At 46.5% G+C, this 9,873-nt stretch overlaps 1 non-coding gene across 1 annotated transcript; it reads right to left on the reverse strand.

Moving 5' to 3' along the window:
* Positions 1-228: 228 nt before the first annotated feature.
* TRNAG-CCC (transfer RNA glycine (anticodon CCC)) lies at positions 229-301 on the reverse strand. The gene has a single exon. It is a non-coding gene; the product is annotated as a tRNA-Gly (tRNA).
* Positions 302-9,873: the final 9,572 nt, after the last annotated feature.

The following is a 9,873-nucleotide window of genomic DNA, read 5'->3' on the forward strand; positions in this document are numbered from 1 at the left end:
GTGTGCTAAAAACTGTCAGGTGCCCTACATATGTGATCTCTTAATCCTCACAGTTCTAAGAGGTTTTGAACTTTTTATTTGAATAGTGTCAACTTTTTAAATTTATTTATTTATTTATTTTGGCTGCACCAGGTCTTAGTTGTGGCACATGGGACCTTTGTTGCGGCATGGGGGATCTTTAGTTGGGGCATGTGGACTTCTTAGTTGTGGCGTGCATGCAGGATTTAGTTCCCTGACCAGGGCTCGAACCTGGGCCCCCTGCATTGGGAGTGCAGAGTCTTACCCACTGGACCACCAGGGAAGTCCCTGTCATTTGTTTTTAAAGTGTATTTTTAAAATAAATTTATTTATTTTATTTATTTATTTTGGCTGCGTTGGGTCTTCATTGCTGCGCGTGGGCTCCCTCTAGTTGCAGCGAGAGGGGACTACTCTTCGTTGCGGTGCTTGTGCTTCTCATTGTGGTGGCTTCTCCTGTTGTGGAGCTTGGGGTCTAGGCACGCAGGCTTCAGTAGTTGCGGCACGTGGGCTCAGTAGTTGCGGCACGCGGGCTCTAGAGTGCAGGCTCAGTAGTTGTGGCGCACCGGCTTAGTTGATCTGTGGCTTGCGGGATCTTCCCAGACCAGGGCTTGAACCCGTGTCCCCTGCCTGGGCAGGCAGATTCTTAACCACTGTGCCACCAGGGAAGTCTCTCATTTATTTCTTAAGTAGCAAGTCCATACAGAAAAGTACATAAATCCTAAGTATACAGCCTAGTGGACTTTCACAAAATGAACACACCTGTGTGATCACAGCTGATCAAGAAACAAAACAGTGTGTCTTCTCTTCCTCCCTCCTGCCCATCCACCCTCTCTCTGGTTAACACATGTATCTCTATGCAGCTCTCATGAGGATTTTTTAAAAATAAATTTATTTATTTATTCATTTTTCACTGCATTGGGTCTTTGTTGCTGCACGTGGGTTTCCTCTAGTTGTGGCGAGCGGGGTCTACTCTTCGTGTGCTGCATGGGCTTCTCATTGTGGTGGTTTCTCTTGTTGCGGAGCACAGGCTCTAGGCGTGCAGGCCCCAGCAGTTGTGGCACACAGGCTCGGTAGTTGTGGCTCATGGGCTCTAGAGCGCAGGCTCAGTAGTTGTGACACGTGGGCTTAGTTGCTTCACGGCATGTGGGATCTTCCTGGACCAGGGCTCGAACCCATGTCCCCTGCATTGGCAGTTGGATTCTTAACCACTGCGCCACCAGGGAAGCCTGATGGCTTTTTGTTTTCTCTGGCCGTGCTGTGCGGCTTAAGGGATGTTAGTTCCCAACCAGGGACTGAACCTGGGCGCCCAGCAGCGGAAGCTCAGAGCCCTAACCACTGGACCTCCAGGGAATTCCCTCACATGAAGATTTTTGTGTCTGATTTGGAGAAGGTTGCAAATAATTAATGAAACAGCATTTTTTCAAATACAGGTTTTATATTCTATAAACTCAGAATGAAATTGATAAGCCAGGCCTCGCCTGTCACATGGGACTAAGTTCAAAGTGAAAGACACAGATCATAATTTCAAATCAGAACCTTTGGTAAATGTCCTACAACTTTTAAAAATAAATTAATTAATGTATTTGGCTGCGTGGGGTCTTAGTTGAGGCACACAGGATCTTTCGTTGTGACACGTGGGCTCCCTAGTTATGGCGCACGGGCTCTAGAGTGCGCAGACTCAGTAGTTGCGGTGCTCAGGCCTAGTTGTCCTGAGGCACGTGGGATCCCAGTTCCCCGACCAGGGAGCAAACCCGCATCTCCCGCATTGGCAGGTGGATTCTCAACCACTGGACCACCAGGGAAGTCCCCTACAACTTTTACTAGAATACCCTGAATGTTCCACATTGCAAGGCATTTCAGCAATACTTATTTTAAATCAACATTTCTTCTACAGGTACCAAGAATCTGATATGTACTAGATAACACAAGTAGGCCTGCCCTCCCAGGCTCCTTCCCCACAGATGTCTCCCTTTGGAGCCAGAGAAAAGGCCACCTGTACCTGTGGTTCTGAAACCAACCGTCAGACACTCTCTGACACCAACTAGATGTCCAACAATTCAAGTCAATCCAGTTCTGGCCCTAACTACCCAGGTGAGCGGCAGACCCCGCTGGTTTAACAAGTCAGTTCCACAAGACCTAACCCAGCCCCCGCTTCAGATGCCAATTGCAGGTCCTGGGGGGCCACCCCTACCTCTGCCAGACCAGCTACAGATCAGGGGTTCCCCCAGCCCCTCCTCAGTTTTAATACTCACTAGAATGACTCACAGAAATCAGGAAAACACTTTACTCAGGTTTACTGGCTTATTATAAAGGATACATCTCAGGAACAGTCAAATGGAAGAGTTGCAGAGGGCAAGGCATGGGAGAAGGGATGCGGAGCTTCCACGAACAGATTTTGGAGGGACACACACATTCAGTCTATGGCACCTCTTCTATTGTAATTTATTTTTAAACATCACTTTCTTCACAATTATTTGGAAAGGTGTTTAGTTCAGATATCTTGAGGCAGTTCCTGCTTCCTGCCAAGGTTCCTGAAATATCTCACAAAAAGTGTCACTTTGTGATGAGAATTTGGGAGTAATTTTCTGCCAAAATTGTTGAAGTCTCTGGGTCCTAATGATAAAGTTGGCTAATACACCTTGTTATAATACCGTAGTGTGAAATTTGGGACCAGTACGAAGTTTCCTGTAGGGCAGGTGGATTGATTTTGAGCTCAGAGGATTGGTGGGTTACTTGTGCCTTACCTGGGCCCCATCTCCTCAATGACTCACTCTTCTTGCTAAAAATCAGGATCATCTCAGGAACTCCCTGGCGGTCCAGAAGTTAGGACTCTGCGTTTTCACTGCCAAGGGCGCGGGTTCGATCCCTGGTCTGGGAATTAACATCCCGCAAGCCTCTCAGCACATCCAAAAAATAAACAAATACAATTGAAAATTAAAAACAAATCAGGGGGCCGTTGTACCCTCCCATGGACCGGTCCCAGGGAGGGTGCAATGGCCAGCCCCTCGGATAGACAGAAACAATAACCAGGCCTCTGGAGCCTGCTGTTTCCTTGGCACCGGCTGAGAGAAGTGAAGGCTAACAAAGAAGGGCCAGTTTCCTTGAAGCTGCTAAGACCACATTCATGTCGCTTCTCCAGTAAAGTCTGGAGTGTGAGAAACTGTGGCCTCTCCTGGGTCAGCAACACCCCACATACACACCCCAGTCCCGGCTCTTGGGGACGGAGGAGGCATTACACCTTGCCTGTCTGTTACCCGTCTTTTGAGTCTTTACTCTTTAGAGCCAATCCTGGCTCCACTGATGGAACTGGAAATTTATTCCTTAATGAGACTGATACAAAACAGGGTCAGAAAACTGGGTGACAGCTCCTTCAAAAATCTTCTGATTTCTTTAGGATCTTCCTTTTTTGTGAGGATGGAAGATGGAGCTCAGAGGACGCACAATAATTCTTCCCTAACATACTCCTCTTTCCTGTAGACTTGAGGATTTCAGCTACTCTCACATTCAGGCAGAGGCATTTTTGCTGTCTCATGCCATGTGACCTGTTCCAGGGACCCTTTATATTTTGCCTATTCTTTTTTTTTTTTTTTTTTTTTTGCGGTACACGGGCCTCTCACGGTTGTGGCCTCTCCCATTGCGGTGCACAGGCTCTGGACGCGCAGGCTCAGTGACCATGGCTCACAGGCCCAGCTGCTCCGTGGCATGTGGGATCTTCCCGGACCGGGGCATGAACCCGTGTCCCCTGCATCAGCAGGCGGACTCTCAACCACTGCGCCACCAGGGAAGGTCTGCCTATTCTTTTAATAGAAGACATCATTTATTGGCGCACATAAGTGATGAGCCTGGGGGCAGCTTTACCTCCAGGCATGGACTGTTTCCAAGGCTCAGATGATACAATCAGCCTGGTTTCTTCCCAGCTCCTCCAGGTCGTAAGCTACAAGGCGGCAAGACCCCAGCCGGCAGTGCCAGGAGAAAGGCAAGCCGCCACTCTTGCTCGGCAACTGTCTTTGGCCTGAATTAGATCATGGGGTCAGGCCTGACCACTCACTGGGACGAGGAGGATGAGATGCCAGGCCTAGTTGCATCCTGACCTTGCCGGGAAGCTGAAAGCTGAGCCGACCTGAAGGCTGGGCTGAAGCATGGTAAAGGTGTGCTCCTTGAGGTCTCAGAGCCCACGGCCCCCAGGTCCTGAGCCTCAAGCTCCCTCTGGGCAGGCCTGGTCAGCCAGAGTTTGTTCATTTTTATGACTGAGCAGTATTCTAAATTTAGGCTAGTACAAATAAAGCTGCTATGACAATAGAATAAGGGTTTTTGTGAGGACATAACTTTTTACATCTCTAGGATAAATGTCTACTGCTGCAATTGTCAGATCATATGGTAAGAATATGTTTAGCTTTTAAGAAACTGCCGAACTATTTCCAAAGTGGTCGTACCATTTGACATTGCCATCGACACTGTATGAGGAACTGAGTGTCTCTGCATCCTCACCAGCATTTTGTATAAGCACTACTTTTTTTTTTTTTTTTTTTTTTTTTTGCGGTACGTGGGCCTCTCACTGTTGTGGCCTCTCCTGCTGCGGAGCACAGGCTCCGGACGCTCAGGCTCAGCGGTCACGGCTTACAGGCCCAGCCGCTCTGCGGCATGTGGGATCTTCCTGGACCGGGGCACGAACCCGCGTCCCCTGCATCGGCAGGCGGACTCTCAACCACTGCGCCACCAGGGAAGCCTTTCAGGACTTACTCTTAACAATGTTCCTTTATATCATACATACATATAGTGTTAACTATAGTCATCATGTTGTACATTATATCCCCCATACTATGTATCTTATAGCTGGAAGTCTGTGCTTTTTCACCCCATTCTTCCAATTCCCCCTCCTCCCACACTCCTGCCTCTGGTAATCACAAGTCCGCTCTATTTCTCTATGAGCTTTTTTGTTTGTTTTTAGAGTGCCCATGTAGGGGAAAACTCAGTTCTGATGGGGGGTTTTGAAGCCCTCTCTCTGAGTAGGCAAGAGATAGGAACATGTAGAGGAGATCTTGTATCTAAATCGGGCTGCTGGCAGAAGCTGCGCTCTTGTTGTCCTGTCAAGGTGCGGAGTCAAAAATACGTCTGTGTTTAGAGGTTGGAAATACCGTATTCACTCCCAACTAACACGGGGAGTAGGTGGGTCCGGGGTGTGCCCACTTGTGCACACGTCTGTCCACTCCTGCCTCCCTGAGCAGAGAGGCTCTGTTCGCCTCCCCGTCCTTGGCCTCCTTTGCTGTTCTCCCTGCATCCTCCTTCCTACAGCTTTGTGTAATTTGGAAGAAAAATAATCACGCATTGAGATGTCTGGGCTCTCTCTTTCTCTGGAGAAACATGTGCCAGGGTCCTGAGGCTCTAAAGCTTAGGAACTGTTTCTTCATCAGTTAAGATCCCTGCCCTGAGAAGTAAGAAAATATTTATGACCTTTGAAATTCACTCATGTATCCACTCTTTTGGACGGACACATTTGTGCCCAGTGCTGTAGCGATATGATACTTCACGCTTTGACATGTTCAACGCACCAGCTGCATGGCTTCATCTGGAAAGGCTGCATGAATTCTGCTGGGCAGCGAGGGACAGGGGTCAGTGAGCAAGGATTCGTGACGCTTTCAGGCATACTGAGCTGCTTTTACTCTGCCGTGGTGTGCACCCTCAGTGACTGAATGCTTTCTATCCCTCTGTGTCTGTTCAGTGATTTCCGTTCAACGTGGTTACTTCTGTTTTCCCTGAGCAAACCCCAAGCTAACTGCAATCTTCCTGAGCACGAATCAGTCTCTGGGCTTGTGGCTTCTCACCAGCTCCTTCCTTCTGGGTCCCCGTCTCCTACCTTTACTTTTGTATTGGTTAGATGTTAACTGTTTATTCAGTGTCATTCTCCCCCATCATGTCTGCACGTAAAGATCTCCTGACAGAACAGTGAAGGAGAAAAAGATGGTAGTCTTCAGTTGTTCTCATTTGTTTCCATCTCTGAGAAACACAAAGTAATTATATTAAGAGACTCCTTGTAACATCTGTAAGGCATTGACTTTTGGAATGTGTCCCACTGACCTCAGGGAGAAGAAGGGAAAGTATATCTGACCTCTGGCCCTTTCCTTCCCCTCCTGTGTACCTAAGCACTGCAGCTTTAGGAGCTAGAAGCTCAGGAAAGTCAGCAAGCCCTAAGGTGCTAGACAGTTCGGGACGGTGCCAGCCTTCAGCATTATTGGGCTAAGGCCCCAAATGTCTAAGGTTTCAACACAAACCTGAAGGAACTGCTACTGGCATATTCTCAGAAAAACCAGAGGGCAGTCTTATTTTGGTGGAAACTTGAAGCGATGGCTGTACCATTATTTACCTATTATTGCTCAGGCCAAGGCTGCCTTTCTCTATTCTGTTCTGCGATGATAGGACTGGAGTCTATAAACTACATTTCCCAGACGCCCTTGCCATCTGATTTCTTTTCAGGTTCTGCCAGTGGGAGGCGCTGGTGGGAGACTGGAAGGTGGCAGGGGAGATGAGCATCCCTTCTCATCTTAAGCTACTGTCAAAGGCCCGAGCACCAGCTGCAACAGTCTCTCAATCCAGCACCAGCTGGTGGTGGCCCATCCCTTTGGTTTGAAAGGCCTATAGCATTTCAAAGGAAAGTTTCTATTTCCTGGATCTTAATTGATAGGATACTCATTACCAGGATTAGGGGTCACTTCCTACCTCCCGGAGCACATGTGAGTTTCTAATGCATCTGAGGTATTTGCCACTTCCCGCTCCTCAGTCTGTGCAGCAAGATGTCATGAATGTAATGGATCTGTGTGATGTTCTGTGGAATGTCAGGAAGATTAAGTTCTCTGCTGGCATGATGACGACAGTGGACAGTGAGAAGGAGAGGTGACATAACCCCGAGGCTAGACAAGTGAAGATGTATTGCTGACTTACCTCCTTCCCGACTGGGTCCTGACGGATACAATAGCCATTTTTAGGATTTGCCATTTGCAGATGAACTACACTGAGGTTGCCAAAAAAAAACAAAACAAAAAAAACCCAGGAGATTTTGTAAAATATCTTAAATCGCTAGACTTGGAGAAGGGGACAAGATTGTTTTAAAATAATGCTGGAGAGACAAATTGTGGCATATTCATTCAATATGTATTGAATGGCATAGTAGTCTATGCAGCAAAGAAAAAGAGTGAACCATAGTTGCATAGAACCAAAGTGATGAATTCCTAACACATAATGTTGAGCAAAAGAAACTAGACACAAAAGAATCCATACTGTACGAGGCCATTTCTCTGACATTCATGAGCAAGGAAAACTATTCCATAATGGTAGCAGTCAGAATAATGGTTATCTTTTGAAGAGAGATTAATACCTGGGTGGAGGCTCATGGAAGCATTCTGGGCTGCTGGAAATTTCTACGTCTTAATTTGTATGGCGGTTACACATAGGTACACTAATGGAAGAATTCGCCGAGCTGTACACTTAAGAGTCGCGCATTCTACACGCGTATCTCTCAATAAAAATCAGTACAAAATTCTCAGTACAGACTAGACATTAAAAGTATTTATGGGGCTTCCCTGGTGGCGCAGTGGTTGAGAGTCCGCCTGCCGATGCAGGGGACACAGGTTCGTGCCCCGGTCCGGGAAGATCCCACGTGCCGTGGAGCAGTTGGGCCCGTGAGCCATGGCCGCTGAGCCTGCGCATCTGGAGCCTGTGCTCCGCAATGGGAGAGGCCACAAGAGTGAGAGGCCCTCATACAGCAAAAAAAAAAAAAAAAAAAAAAAAGTATTTATAAGATAAATGGATGTGTGACTTGAGCTTTCCAACTTGGTTTCATTTATTCCACCAATAATGCTAGTAGAAGCTTAGAAACTTTTTGATGAATTGTGTACCCAAGTGACATACAAAGTCTAAAAACACGTCTTCTCAGAGTAATATGGTTTAACTCTACCACAAACAAAATATTGTGAGTCTTATCAGTTTATTTAAACTACACATTTCTGAAATACTCACATAGACATTTGTATATACAGATAAAGATTTATTTTAATCAGGTAAGTATTCATCATCTCTTTTAAGTGTCCAAACGGACTTATCCTGTGGAGGATACACAGGAGACAAGCACTTTTGTGGAGGCCAGAGCACAGAGGCAGACTTTGTATCTCCTACCAAGACCAGACTCATGTCAGTCTGGAAAATGGGACAAATGAAATCTATAACACCTACCAATATATCCTGTGAAATCTTATTTCATTGCCACCGGCTGGTAAATGCCTTTGGTGCATGAATGCATTGCCCATCCAAGGTGCACATCCAAAAGAATGTATATGTTTGGTGTGCAGGCTAGTTTCATGCTTATTCAACACCCTACTAATGAGGCTCACAGTTATGCAGCATTTTTTGACACGCTAACCTTATCATAGCTTTATATGTATAAACTTATTCAAACCTAATAACAACTCTGAGTAAGGGACTGCTACAATCTCCAGTTTACTGACATACGAACTTGCCCTCGGGTCACAGGTATTCCTGGCAGGGCTGGAATTTGAAACCATGCAGTCTGATTCCATTCTCTCTCTCTGTTTTTTATAAGTTTATTTATTTATTTACTTATGGCTGCATTGGGTCTTCGTTGCTGCACGTGGGCTTTCTGTAGTTGCGGCGAGCGGGGGCTACTCTTCGTTGTGGTGCATGGGCTTCTCATTGCAGTGGCTTCTCTTGTTGCAGAGCTCAGGCGCAGGCTTCAGTAGTTGTGGCACGCAGGCTCAGTAGTTGTGGCACATGGGCTTAGTTGCTCCGCGGCATGTGGGCTCTTCCTGGACCAGGGCTCGAACCCGTGTCCCCTGCATTGGCAAGCGGATTCTTAACCACTGCGCCACCAGGGAAGCCCTTCCATTACCACATATTCTTAAGCACTCAAGGTAAGAAATGATGGAAAGCTATGCTTCAGGGAGGCAGATGATTTGTTTTGGGGTATCTTGATAGAGTGGCACAGCTATATCTCAGCAGATTGGGGTGACATTTCAGGACCATGCAGAGCGCTTGAGCCACTTAGCTTTCCTGCAGTTCCCCTTCGCCAACTGTATTATTTTCCCACTGCTTGCTGTCTTTCTTCTTCACCTAATCATTCAGGCTACACATAATTATTGTATGTCTACTATGTACCAGGCTTCTGTATTATGTGCAGAAAATGAGAAAATAAGACCCAGCCCCTTCCATATTTATGGCATAAATTGCCCTCATTTCTTTCTCTTGTTCCTAAGTTCACTCTGTTTATCTTTTGCACCAGTTCACTGTTGCTTGCTGATGTGAGGTGACCCCAAAGTGACTTTTTAAAGTCCTGACCCTTTGCCTTTTGGCATCAGTAAACAACACCAGCAGTGTCTGGATCCTACTTCTCAGTAAAATGCCACTGACAGCTCAAGGCAAGGTTTGTTTTTGTTTTGAGAGTGTTTCAAATCCAACTTGGTTCCATCATTTACCTCCTGGCAGCCTGATAACCAGGGAGCAATAACTCCCTTATCTGTGGGCTGTTTAATGACAACATAGTACCACCCTGGGAGCAATAGTCTAAGGCCCTTTTCCAGATGCCATGTTTTAAGACTTTCAGCTGGAAAGATCTTCATTACGTGAAATTTATTCTGATTATTTAAAGTCAGGATTTGGTCTTCTAATTCAGAAACAAACAAATGAACTCTGGCTTGCTGCCTCCTGCATTTCTGGCTCTAGGCCATGTGATCATCTAATTTGTAGTTTTTCAGGCCAACAGAGGTTAGAAACTGGCCAATGTGGGCCTCAAGAGCAGATAAGCTCATCAAGACTGTGACAGGAATTATGAAGACTGCTATAGATGGCTTA

The sequence above is a fragment of the Mesoplodon densirostris genome, chromosome 8 (genome assembly GCF_025265405.1).
Source record: "Mesoplodon densirostris isolate mMesDen1 chromosome 8, mMesDen1 primary haplotype, whole genome shotgun sequence".
Taxonomy (NCBI): domain Eukaryota; kingdom Metazoa; phylum Chordata; class Mammalia; order Artiodactyla; family Ziphiidae; genus Mesoplodon; species Mesoplodon densirostris.